Here is a 9,705-nt window from a genome sequence, read left to right on the forward strand (position 1 = left end):
CTGGAGCTTGAATCCCAGACTTGTGTTGTGCTACTTCAGGCACATTTGCACTTGCACCTCTCATTTGTTTTAAATGGAACCTTGGCACAGCTGCACAATTCTGCAAATTCATGGCATTCTTAGCACACTTATATGAACTTACACTAGTGCAACTTTGCTAGTTATGCAAGTGCTTCATTAGTGAAGATGGTGAGCCTATATCATTAAAATTTATTTATGTATTTATTTATTTGATTTCTATACCGCCCTTCCAAAAATGGCTCAGGGCGGTTTACACAGAGAAATAACAAATAGATAAGATGGCTCCCTGTCCCCAAAGGGCTCACAATCTAAAAAGAAATACAAGATAGACACCAGCAACAGTCACTGGAGGTACTGTGCTGGGGGGTGGAGGATAGGGCCAGTTACTCTCCCCCTGCTAAATAAAGAGAATCACCACATTAAAAGCTGCCTCTTTGCCAAGTTAGCAGGGGTTTGTCACAACTTTAATGAAAGAAGCAGAGTGCCCAGGCTAGATTACAAATACAACAAATATTTATATATGACTTTTCAACAAAAGTTCCTAAAGCAGCTTACAGAGATATAAATAGATAGATAGATAGATAGATAGATAGATAGATAGATAGATAGATAGATAGATAGATAGATAGATAGAATGGTTCCCTGCCCCCAAAGGGCTCACAATCTGAAAAAGAAACATAAGGTAGACCCCAGCCACTGGAGAGATGCTGTGCTGGGGGTGGATAGGGCCATTTGCTCTCTCCCTGCTAAACAAAGAGAATTGCCACTTTTTAAAAAAAGAGCTCACAGGGAGCAGCCCTTCTCCTTCCTTCTCCAGGCATGCTTGCTTATGTGCCCCGAGGGAAGAAAATAAATACTTATTTAATCCCCCTGTCCTGTAATGGCTGGAAACCTAAAAATTGGAGGACTTGTCCACTTGGACAAGCAGAGTATGAGTAAAGCAGTAGTAAAGTGAAGCAGAGTATGAGTTACCATATATGGTTTTTAAAAAGTGCAATTCTGAGAAGATTCAGCATGCCAGAGGCGGAAGGTTTTCCTCAGGAGGAGCCAGAGAGCAGCCTGGGTTAAGTCCTGTTGATAAGCCTGTTAAACTAACTAACACAGTAGTGCCAGTATATTTACAGTGAGGAGTTGTTTCAATATTCTGTCATTTACCATCCCTAGACATTCTCCTTGTCTGAAATCTAAACCATCTGTACAGTTTGCCTGAATAGTTGCACATCCGCGATTGTGCCCACTGAGGGTTCTGAAGCCAGAGTTGGGAGGGGCAAATCCTGGCTAGTTTTAGAGTGACTTCCTGGTTTTGATCATAATTGCCTGATAAGGTGAGCCTGTGGACACGCTGGCACTTGCATGGCTAAACAACTGTGTTGTCCCTTCTTCCTTTCCTTTTATGGGCGTTTGTTCTCTCCCTCCACAGAGACAGTGGCAGCAAGGTGGTGGTGGGGCATATGCGGTGGTGGCAGGGTGGATTGTGAGAGCATGTGAGAAGGACAGCAGCAAGGTGGCAGTTGGATTTAGGAGGGCACATGAGAAGGCTCTGCGGTGGCAGGGGGCCTTGCAAGGGCATACAAGGTGGTGGCAGACTGCCTTTGAACATGGAGGTTCTACATCAGAGCTGTACTGCCTATGAATATGGAAACTCCACTTAGCCAGCATGGATAAGAGCCACTCTTGGACTTCTCTTTCCCATCATGTAGATTTCAGATTTCCCTTTTCAAAAAACCTGCACATTCGGTCACCTAAAAAACCTTTGGTTTAAGGTGAGATACTTTCAGTTTTCATTTGTGCTCTGAAAGCATGGAAGTGGCAAGTTAAAGTGCCCATCTTAACTTCCGCACCGTATAAGCTGTGAAGGCTTTGTGCAGTCTCATGGGTTGTGCTGGCTTTAGAAATGAGGCTCCAGGCACCCACACTTTGCAGTGTTTCCCCGCTCACTTCTTGGAGATGCTCCTGATACATGTCTGCTTAATGCATCTCTACAAGGCACAGTGCTTCCCCAAAATGCCACCTCCATAGTAAATGCAGGGGCAGAGACACCATTGCGCGAACAGGTTCAAAGAACACGGGCCGGGCCGCTCAGGGGCTGCGCCTCGTGCCCCAGCCATGCCCCCTGCGTCACACAACAGATGCAGGGGGCAAAGTTTTGCTCACAAACGAGGCCACGAGCCCCATTTCTGAGCAAATTCCCAGCCAGCGCCGCATTCGCATCACAGCCGGGAGTGGCTCTCCCTGCTTAAAAAGGCAGGGAGACATGTTCCCAGCCAGCACTGGGCTAAGCTGCTCAAAAACAGAGCCTTTTTTAAGCAGGTAGAGCCACTCCCAGCTGCGCTACGAACATGGTGCGGGCCGGGAATTTGCTTGGAAACGGGGGGAGGGGCTCCGTTTGCGAGCAAAACCCTGCCCCCTGTGACTGACATCAGATGCTGCATCTGACGTCAGACGCAGGGGGCGTAGCAGGGGGGCCGCGCTGCCAGCAGGAGGAACAGGGGCTGCCGCTGGCCTCCCTACGCGCCTGAGTAAATGTCCATGACTACTGATGCATTGTGATGCACCCAACTGCTGATTTACCTGCAGCATCCTACAAATGAACAAGTTAGTAAACATGCTGTCAGTGTGTTAGATTCGTCCTCAGTAGCTACACTGGATTCAATAGGCAGTTTCAGTCCTGGAAGGTTGTCCTGGCTGACACCGATTCCTCACACCTCAGCTGAAACTGGTAACAGCAGCTAGAGGACTTGCAGACATCAGGACCAAGTCTGATTCCTCCCAAGCATTTAAGCAGTACTTTTTTTCAAACCTGAAAAGCCATATATTAATAGCATGTCTTCAACTAGAAAAGACTACATTGCCGTTTAATATCATGGCGTCATTTATTTTGCCAATTGATTTGTGACACTCAATGACACTTAATACAATAATGAAATAATTTGATTATGTTTAAGAAGAAAGCAATTTGTGGTGTCTAAAAATGAAAGGACACAAAAATACATGAGCAATAAGGGCAGCAAGTAGTCTATGCAGAGCTAAGCCAAATAAAGGAGGGAGCATAATTCATAAACATGTTCATCTCTTCTCACCCACCCCCCATCACCAAATTGTTCTTTTAGGGAAGGAATTGTGTTAGCATCTTCTGAGGCAACCGGGCAAAACTCCCCATCTTCTTCTGAATTGGCATATCATGAAATGCAGTTAAACACAATGTGCAGTGTCAGAAAAGTTCTAACCTGATAATCTTTCCTCCCTCCTCCACTTAGATTGAGGGCCAAGAAAGTCTGAGGGAGGAGGGGATAAAGGTTTACTGAAGGAACAGCATTTGGGGGATGAACCGTAGGTTGTAGAGATATTTCAGACAGAAATCCACCTGATGTATCTAAGAATTCTGGCAGGACATTGACTGTATAGATAGTATTTTGGGGAAGCACTGTGCCTTAGAGAAATTTTATCAGGGGCATCTCTAGGAAATGATTGGGGAAGCTGCTCCTATTGAATTCCTGCCTGGAAGCATCCCTCCCCTTGGTCAAGCTGAAAGACCGAGGCAAAGTATGGGTACATAGAGCCTCATTTCTAAAGCCAGCATAATTTACAAGAGGGTACTAAGTCTTTACACCTTATATAGCATAGAAGTTAAGATGGACACATTAACTTGCATTTGTTGGGGCGAGGCAGAGAGGATATTCTAAATGTCTTCATTTTTCTTAGATGACTTGATGACTTTTTCAAGTGAGGGTTCGAAAGAGTGGTCTTACTCGAAATAATTTCCTTGGGTGTTTTTTTGTCTAGCGTTTAGTATTTGGGTAGTTGTTGTTTTTAAATGAAAGAGTCTCTTTGAAGTCTGCCAGCCCTCTGTAAGGACAGGCTTCGCTGTTGGGCTCAGTGGAGTTTAAGGAGGGCCAGAACTAGTACAGCACAGAAAGCAGAGGAGTGGCAGGAGGAAGGTTCTTGGGAAGCCAAATTCCTACTCAGAGGGGCTTAAAAGCTCATGTGACTCCTGGGTAGGAGCATGTTTTGTCAGCCTGTGACACCAGTGCTCTTGTTTCCATGGCATTCCCAAATGCAAAACATATACGGAGAGTTCTGCAGTTCAAATTAAAGGTTGCCTGTTCTGCTGCCTCACTTGTAACCCACAGATTTTTGGAATTTTCCTCTGGGAATTGGGCATGAGTAGATTAGGTGGTGCTGACAATGCACATTACCTTTCAGTTACATAGGGAACATAAGAAGCTGCCATATACCGAGTCAGACCACTGGTCCATCTAGCTCAGTATTATCTGCACAGACTGGCAGCAGCTTCTCCAAGATTGCAGGCAGGAATCTCTCTCAGTCGGATCTTGGAGATGCCAGGGAGAGAATTTGGAAACTTCTGCATGCAAAAGCAGACGCCCTTCCACTGAGCTATGGGGCAATCCTCTAAGGGGGAATATTTTACAGTGATCACATGCAGTCTCCCATTCAACTGCAGTCATGCTTGCTCCCACAAGACCAGCACCCCTCCATCAGCCAATTCTCCTGGCTGATGGAGAGGAACTGCCACCAACATCCATGCGTGGGTAACCACTTTCTTAGAATTCCCCTTGGGCTTGTGAGTCAGCCAGTTCTTCTGCAGCTTCAGATACAGCAGCATCTCAGGGACAACATGAGCCTGAACCATGGTGGTTGCCGCCTCCTTCTCTAGCAGCCGTATAGCAGAGCCTCCCTGCCCCACATATTGAGTGTTTTAAAGCTGAAACGCAGCTGTAACATTGAAAAAAGGAGGGAAATCACAAATATCTCAAGTGCCATTTGTCTTAACTTGGAGCCTCTTAAGTCACGGACTTCTTGTGTAGAATCAGGAGGGAAGGGAAGGGAAATACTTACCTCCCCACAGATGATCTTCAGCATCTTGCTGGGTGGGCAGATCGCCCGCCCTGATGACTGCTGGCTTCTGCTGGCAGCAGGGAGATTTGGGGGGCCAGAAGGCCCCAGAACTCCCATAATGCACTGCCAACGCTGGCTGGGAGCCCCACAGTCTCTCTGCCCCAGCTGCAAGCAGCCGGGGGCTGGCAGACAATCCGAAAAAACGGGGTTAAGAGAACACTTGCTCCCTTAATCTTGTTTTGAAGGCAGGCTCTGGAGGCGGGTTTGCCGCCAGCAGGAGCCGAGCAGCTCCCGGTGGTCCTCACATGCAGACCAAATGGGGCTGAGCTTCTTTAGCCTGGCTCTGCCTGCACCTAAGAATAACCCCTTTAACCGCAAGAGCTTTTTGAGAGTGGAATATCTACCTTGTACCATTCTGGATTCTCCTTCATTTACGAGACCTCCAAGGCCCCTTCCAACTCCCAAGTGCTCTGTTTCTAGATGTGTGCATGCCCCCTTGGTCTCCACTCAGTCTTCCCACTACTAGATATGAATTTTTGAGCTCAGCATGTGTGGAGTAGAGTGGCGGGGGGCGGGGGAGGGGGCTAAATGTTGATAAGAGAGAAATACACAGATCTCTCTGTACCTATAATGACCATGATGTGTACACATCCAGGAAGGAAAGATGGCCTGTTAAGCCCTATAGGAATCCTTTCATGCACTCCTCCAGGTGATTGGAATGTATCCTATGTATAGATCGATAGTTAGAGAATTCCGACTTCATCTTCTTTGGGGTAGAGTTTACTGATGCCTTTTCTTTCTCTTTCTCTTTCAGAACGGGAGGAAAAAAACCCAATTTTACCACTATGACCCTTGAGTCCAACATTTTATAAAAGCTGCTGGGTAGAACTTTTTTAAAAAAATCTAAATCTTAAGTTGCATTAAGATCTGGTTTTTTTTCTGTTGATGTAGCTTTCAGAACAGTTCTCCCTTAGTCTGGAGAGGAAGTAACCTGTCTGATTCACAGGGATGTATCGCAACATTGTGCTGCTGTTTGCATAAGTTATGCTCAAGATTACATCCTTTAAGACTTCGGACCTCTTCAGTGGGCTGATCGATTATACACACGGCCATCACCTTTTTGTCACAGACGATCTGTATTTATTCTTCAGCATGTTAGGGGATTCTGCTTGCACCTGCTACAGCAGTAAAATTGGGTGTTTACTGTTATCCTTTTGAACTTCCTACAGCACTACCTCAGTTAAAAGTGAAACTGGATTTGTATTGCTGGTGTACAATAGCTGGCTTCTCCTTGATCTCTGAGCTGGGTGTTGTACGGTCATCAGCCTTATTGAACCTATCAAGAATCCTGCTGCTGGCTGGTTGATTCTCAGTCTGCATTTACTTATCAGGCAAGACACCAGATAGGAGTGAAACCATTTAAGCCAAGGTGAAACTTGGTGGATCAGACTTATCGACATATTTATAATAGTTATAAAATATGTAATAGAAGTAACAGAACTTAATAATCATTAACCTGTATTAGGATATCATTCTTTACTTCTAACACATTTGTATAATCATATCTGTTTAGCATTTTAACTACATCAGATTGCAAAGGCCTCCTATTTGTATGCTTACATTTATCAGATAACTTTGACCTTAGCGACATTTCTTGTAATTAAAACCCCCGCCAACATGCTAGAAATGCAGGGATAATAATGGGGGGGTGGAGGTGAGTAGATTGATAACAATATTCTGAGCAGAATACTTCGTGTCTTTCAACAACGCCTAATAGTTTTTCTGTCAGCAATCAAATCTATAAAGGCAGCATAAAATTTGTGGAGAGAAAGGGGAAGAAGTAAACTTTGGACATTCTCCTAGAAATTCTTGACAACTACATAGTATTTTGAAAATAACAGTGTCATGGCTTTTTTGCATATGTCACCCCCAATTGCACCATAATGGGGAATGTTTCGTTGCTCCTAATCTGTATTTGATTAATGAGGCTTTAAAAAAATTGTTTCAAGGGTACCTCCACTGAGCCTTGTCTGGGTCATCATATACATGTATTTTTCTCTTGAGAATTCTCTGTATTAAGTGATGAACTTCTACATCATTAGAAACAATGCATTAGGTATTTGATGGAGACAAAGAAGCCAGTGTCTTATTACTCAAAAATGCAATGCAAAGTCTTCATGCTTTCATGCTGAGCATTGGGACAGAGGATTGTATCACAAGACAAATGTGAATGTAATCTCCACCCACTTAGTGTTCCTTTCAGGGCACGGGAGGGGAATATGCTTATGCATATGCTGATAAAATTATTGAAGTAACATAAATTTAAGTGTCATTCATACTTGTTTTGTTACATACCCCACCTTCTGTCTAAATACATATATAGCAAAGATGATAGCTTATGATGTCCCCAGCTAATGGGAGCACTGTGTGGCAATTGCTGAAACCAAAATATAACCTTCAATTTATGGAAAACACTCTTGATTCCTAATATCATAATAAGTTTGGTCATCCGGCATATTAAAAAAAAATGGAGCTTGAATGCATACCATGTTCCCTTCTCATACCATACATTTCACAATAGGCATATGCAAATATTTGTGTTCTTACTTTAGTTTACAATATGGAACCAAAATGTATAAATGCTAAGTTTGCTAAAACTTTGCAATATATAGGAATCTTTGTACATTTTGCCTGATTTACCCTGAATTTTAAAATATTTTTTGCTATGTAACATGAACGGTTAATAAGCAGTGTTTTCTTTTTGGATACATAATTGTTTCTGTATATCAAAATGTTAAATATATATTTCTTGCTATTGTGATACGACAAGAGACTTAACTTATCTTGCTGTGTCTTCCAATGTACACTCTGTATATAGGAGTATTCAGCGATGCTGCTGGGAATGAGATCGTGTGGAACTAGAGTAGTATAATGTATTTAGTCTGTATTGATTCTGGCTGCTCTCCTTAATAGCCATATGCAATAAAATGTTATTTATTAAAGGAATACAATCTTTGAGGACCTGTTCTTCGTAGAGGTTTTGTTTATCACATTATTTTGTTATTTATAAAGATAGCTTTCTATGAATAAATTTTACTAGTGGGTAAATATTAACATGTCTTTAGTGTGTGTGTGTGTTTTTAATTTTATGGCTTGGAATTAACTTTTACAACACTGTAATGTACATCTGAGGTTTTCAGACAGCCTTCTGTTAACAACTTTTCAGATCTATTCTGTTTTCTGCATCCGCCTTGTGAAGCCTTTCTAATGGCAAGATATCAATTCAGTGAGATCATTACCAAATTTAGCTATTTTGGCAACTCAGCTGACTATCCTATCACCACCTCTTTTATCATAAGTGGCAGCTATTGCCTCTAGAAATTGGTTTAATTTGTTTCAAGATTAATTACCTTGCTGGCTGTTCATGACTTATAGTCATTTGCATCGGAGAACCGGCAGTGTTTCAATTTAGCATCTCTTTCCATTCCAAATTCCATCCAAATAAACGGAAGTTTTGTATCAATTAATATATGTGGAACTAAGTAGGAGAAGTAGAGCAGCAGTCAGGAACAACAACACAGTGATGTTGTTGATAGAGATAGAGAGCACAGCTGCTAACTGCTTGTTATTACAGCATGAAATCGGTGCAGGAGCTAGGGATGTGCACAGAACCAGCCTGGTTCCTTCCTTTTCTTCTGCCCCCCTCCCCCATTTATTTATTTTGGCACTCCCCCTTTCACATTTTTGTAATATTTGTGTGATATTATCATGTTATTTATGTTAAATACCTGTTCTATAAAATGCTACTGCTGTGCTAAAACCATTCAGAGTAAATGAGGCTTAGCAAATTCCAGAGTAAATGTTCTCCCACAGGAATAGGTTTGCCAGGTACAGATGCGAATGGGGGGGGGGGGAATAGAAATCAGTCGGCAAAATAGTTGAAATTGTTGGCACTAATTGCAAAAAAACCCCTACCACTTTGCATAATAGTTTGCATTAAATTCGCGTATGTTAATTGGTATATAGTCATATTTTGCTAAAAATAGGTTAATTTGGGAATAAATACAGCACGCCACTGGAGAGAAGCGGATGACCAGGAGAGCAGTATGTCTGCTCACCCTGCAACGTAGGTGCTAAGTTCTCAAGGCCCCTGCGTCTTAACCTTAAATTCCCCTCCTGATCAGGCTTGCCACCAGCTCTTCATCCAATAGCAAGTAGTAGAGTCACTATCATATGCCACCACATAGCTCTTTCTCCACAGTCACCAGCCTTCTCTGGATCACAGACAGTATTCCATTGAGTCAGAGCACTCTGCCTCAGCCAGCACTTTGCACCCTCTGAACAGCTGAAGGATCCACACACTTTGGTGATCATTCACCACAAACCCACAAATCTGGGCCAGGGTGATTTTACTTCACTTCACCAAAGGAAGGGTGTGTGTGTGTGTCTGTTCATACATGCCGGGGGGAGGGGTGGGTTATGTCGAAGTCCATGTGAGACATCAAGGTGCCCTCCATATACAATTACCCCATGCGGAGCAGAAAAAGAAGGTACCATGTGTACCTGCTCCTTGCTGCTCACCACAGCTTCCTGCCTATGCACATCAGTGGTGCTCCCCTCAGCTGGTCAGCATGGTTGCTGACCACACAAATGGCCACCATGCATGCACGGAGGTCATGTGCATGCCATCGGTGTGCAAGGGCAGCTGGGGGGGTGCAGTGTCACAGTAGGAATTGGGAAGGAAGAGTGGCTGAGGAGCAGGTACGGATCTGCTCTCCTCCCCTTTAAAAGGTGGTTGGGCTCTGCTTCAAATCAGTGAATGAATCA

At 43.5% G+C, this 9,705-nt stretch overlaps 1 protein-coding gene across 1 annotated transcript in view; it reads left to right on the plus strand.

Moving 5' to 3' along the window:
- IRS2 (insulin receptor substrate 2) overlaps window positions 1–7,992 on the plus strand; it is a 33,769-nt gene extending 25,777 nt beyond the window's left edge. The window contains exon 3 of the mRNA XM_053284566.1: window positions 5,693–7,992. The gene's annotated coding sequence lies outside the window, so the exon portion shown is untranslated. The remainder of the gene's footprint in view (window positions 1–5,692) is intronic.
- The last annotated feature ends 1,713 nt before the right edge of the window (window positions 7,993–9,705 follow it).

Source organism: Hemicordylus capensis, chromosome 1 (genome assembly GCF_027244095.1).
Source record: "Hemicordylus capensis ecotype Gifberg chromosome 1, rHemCap1.1.pri, whole genome shotgun sequence".
Taxonomy (NCBI): domain Eukaryota; kingdom Metazoa; phylum Chordata; class Lepidosauria; order Squamata; family Cordylidae; genus Hemicordylus; species Hemicordylus capensis.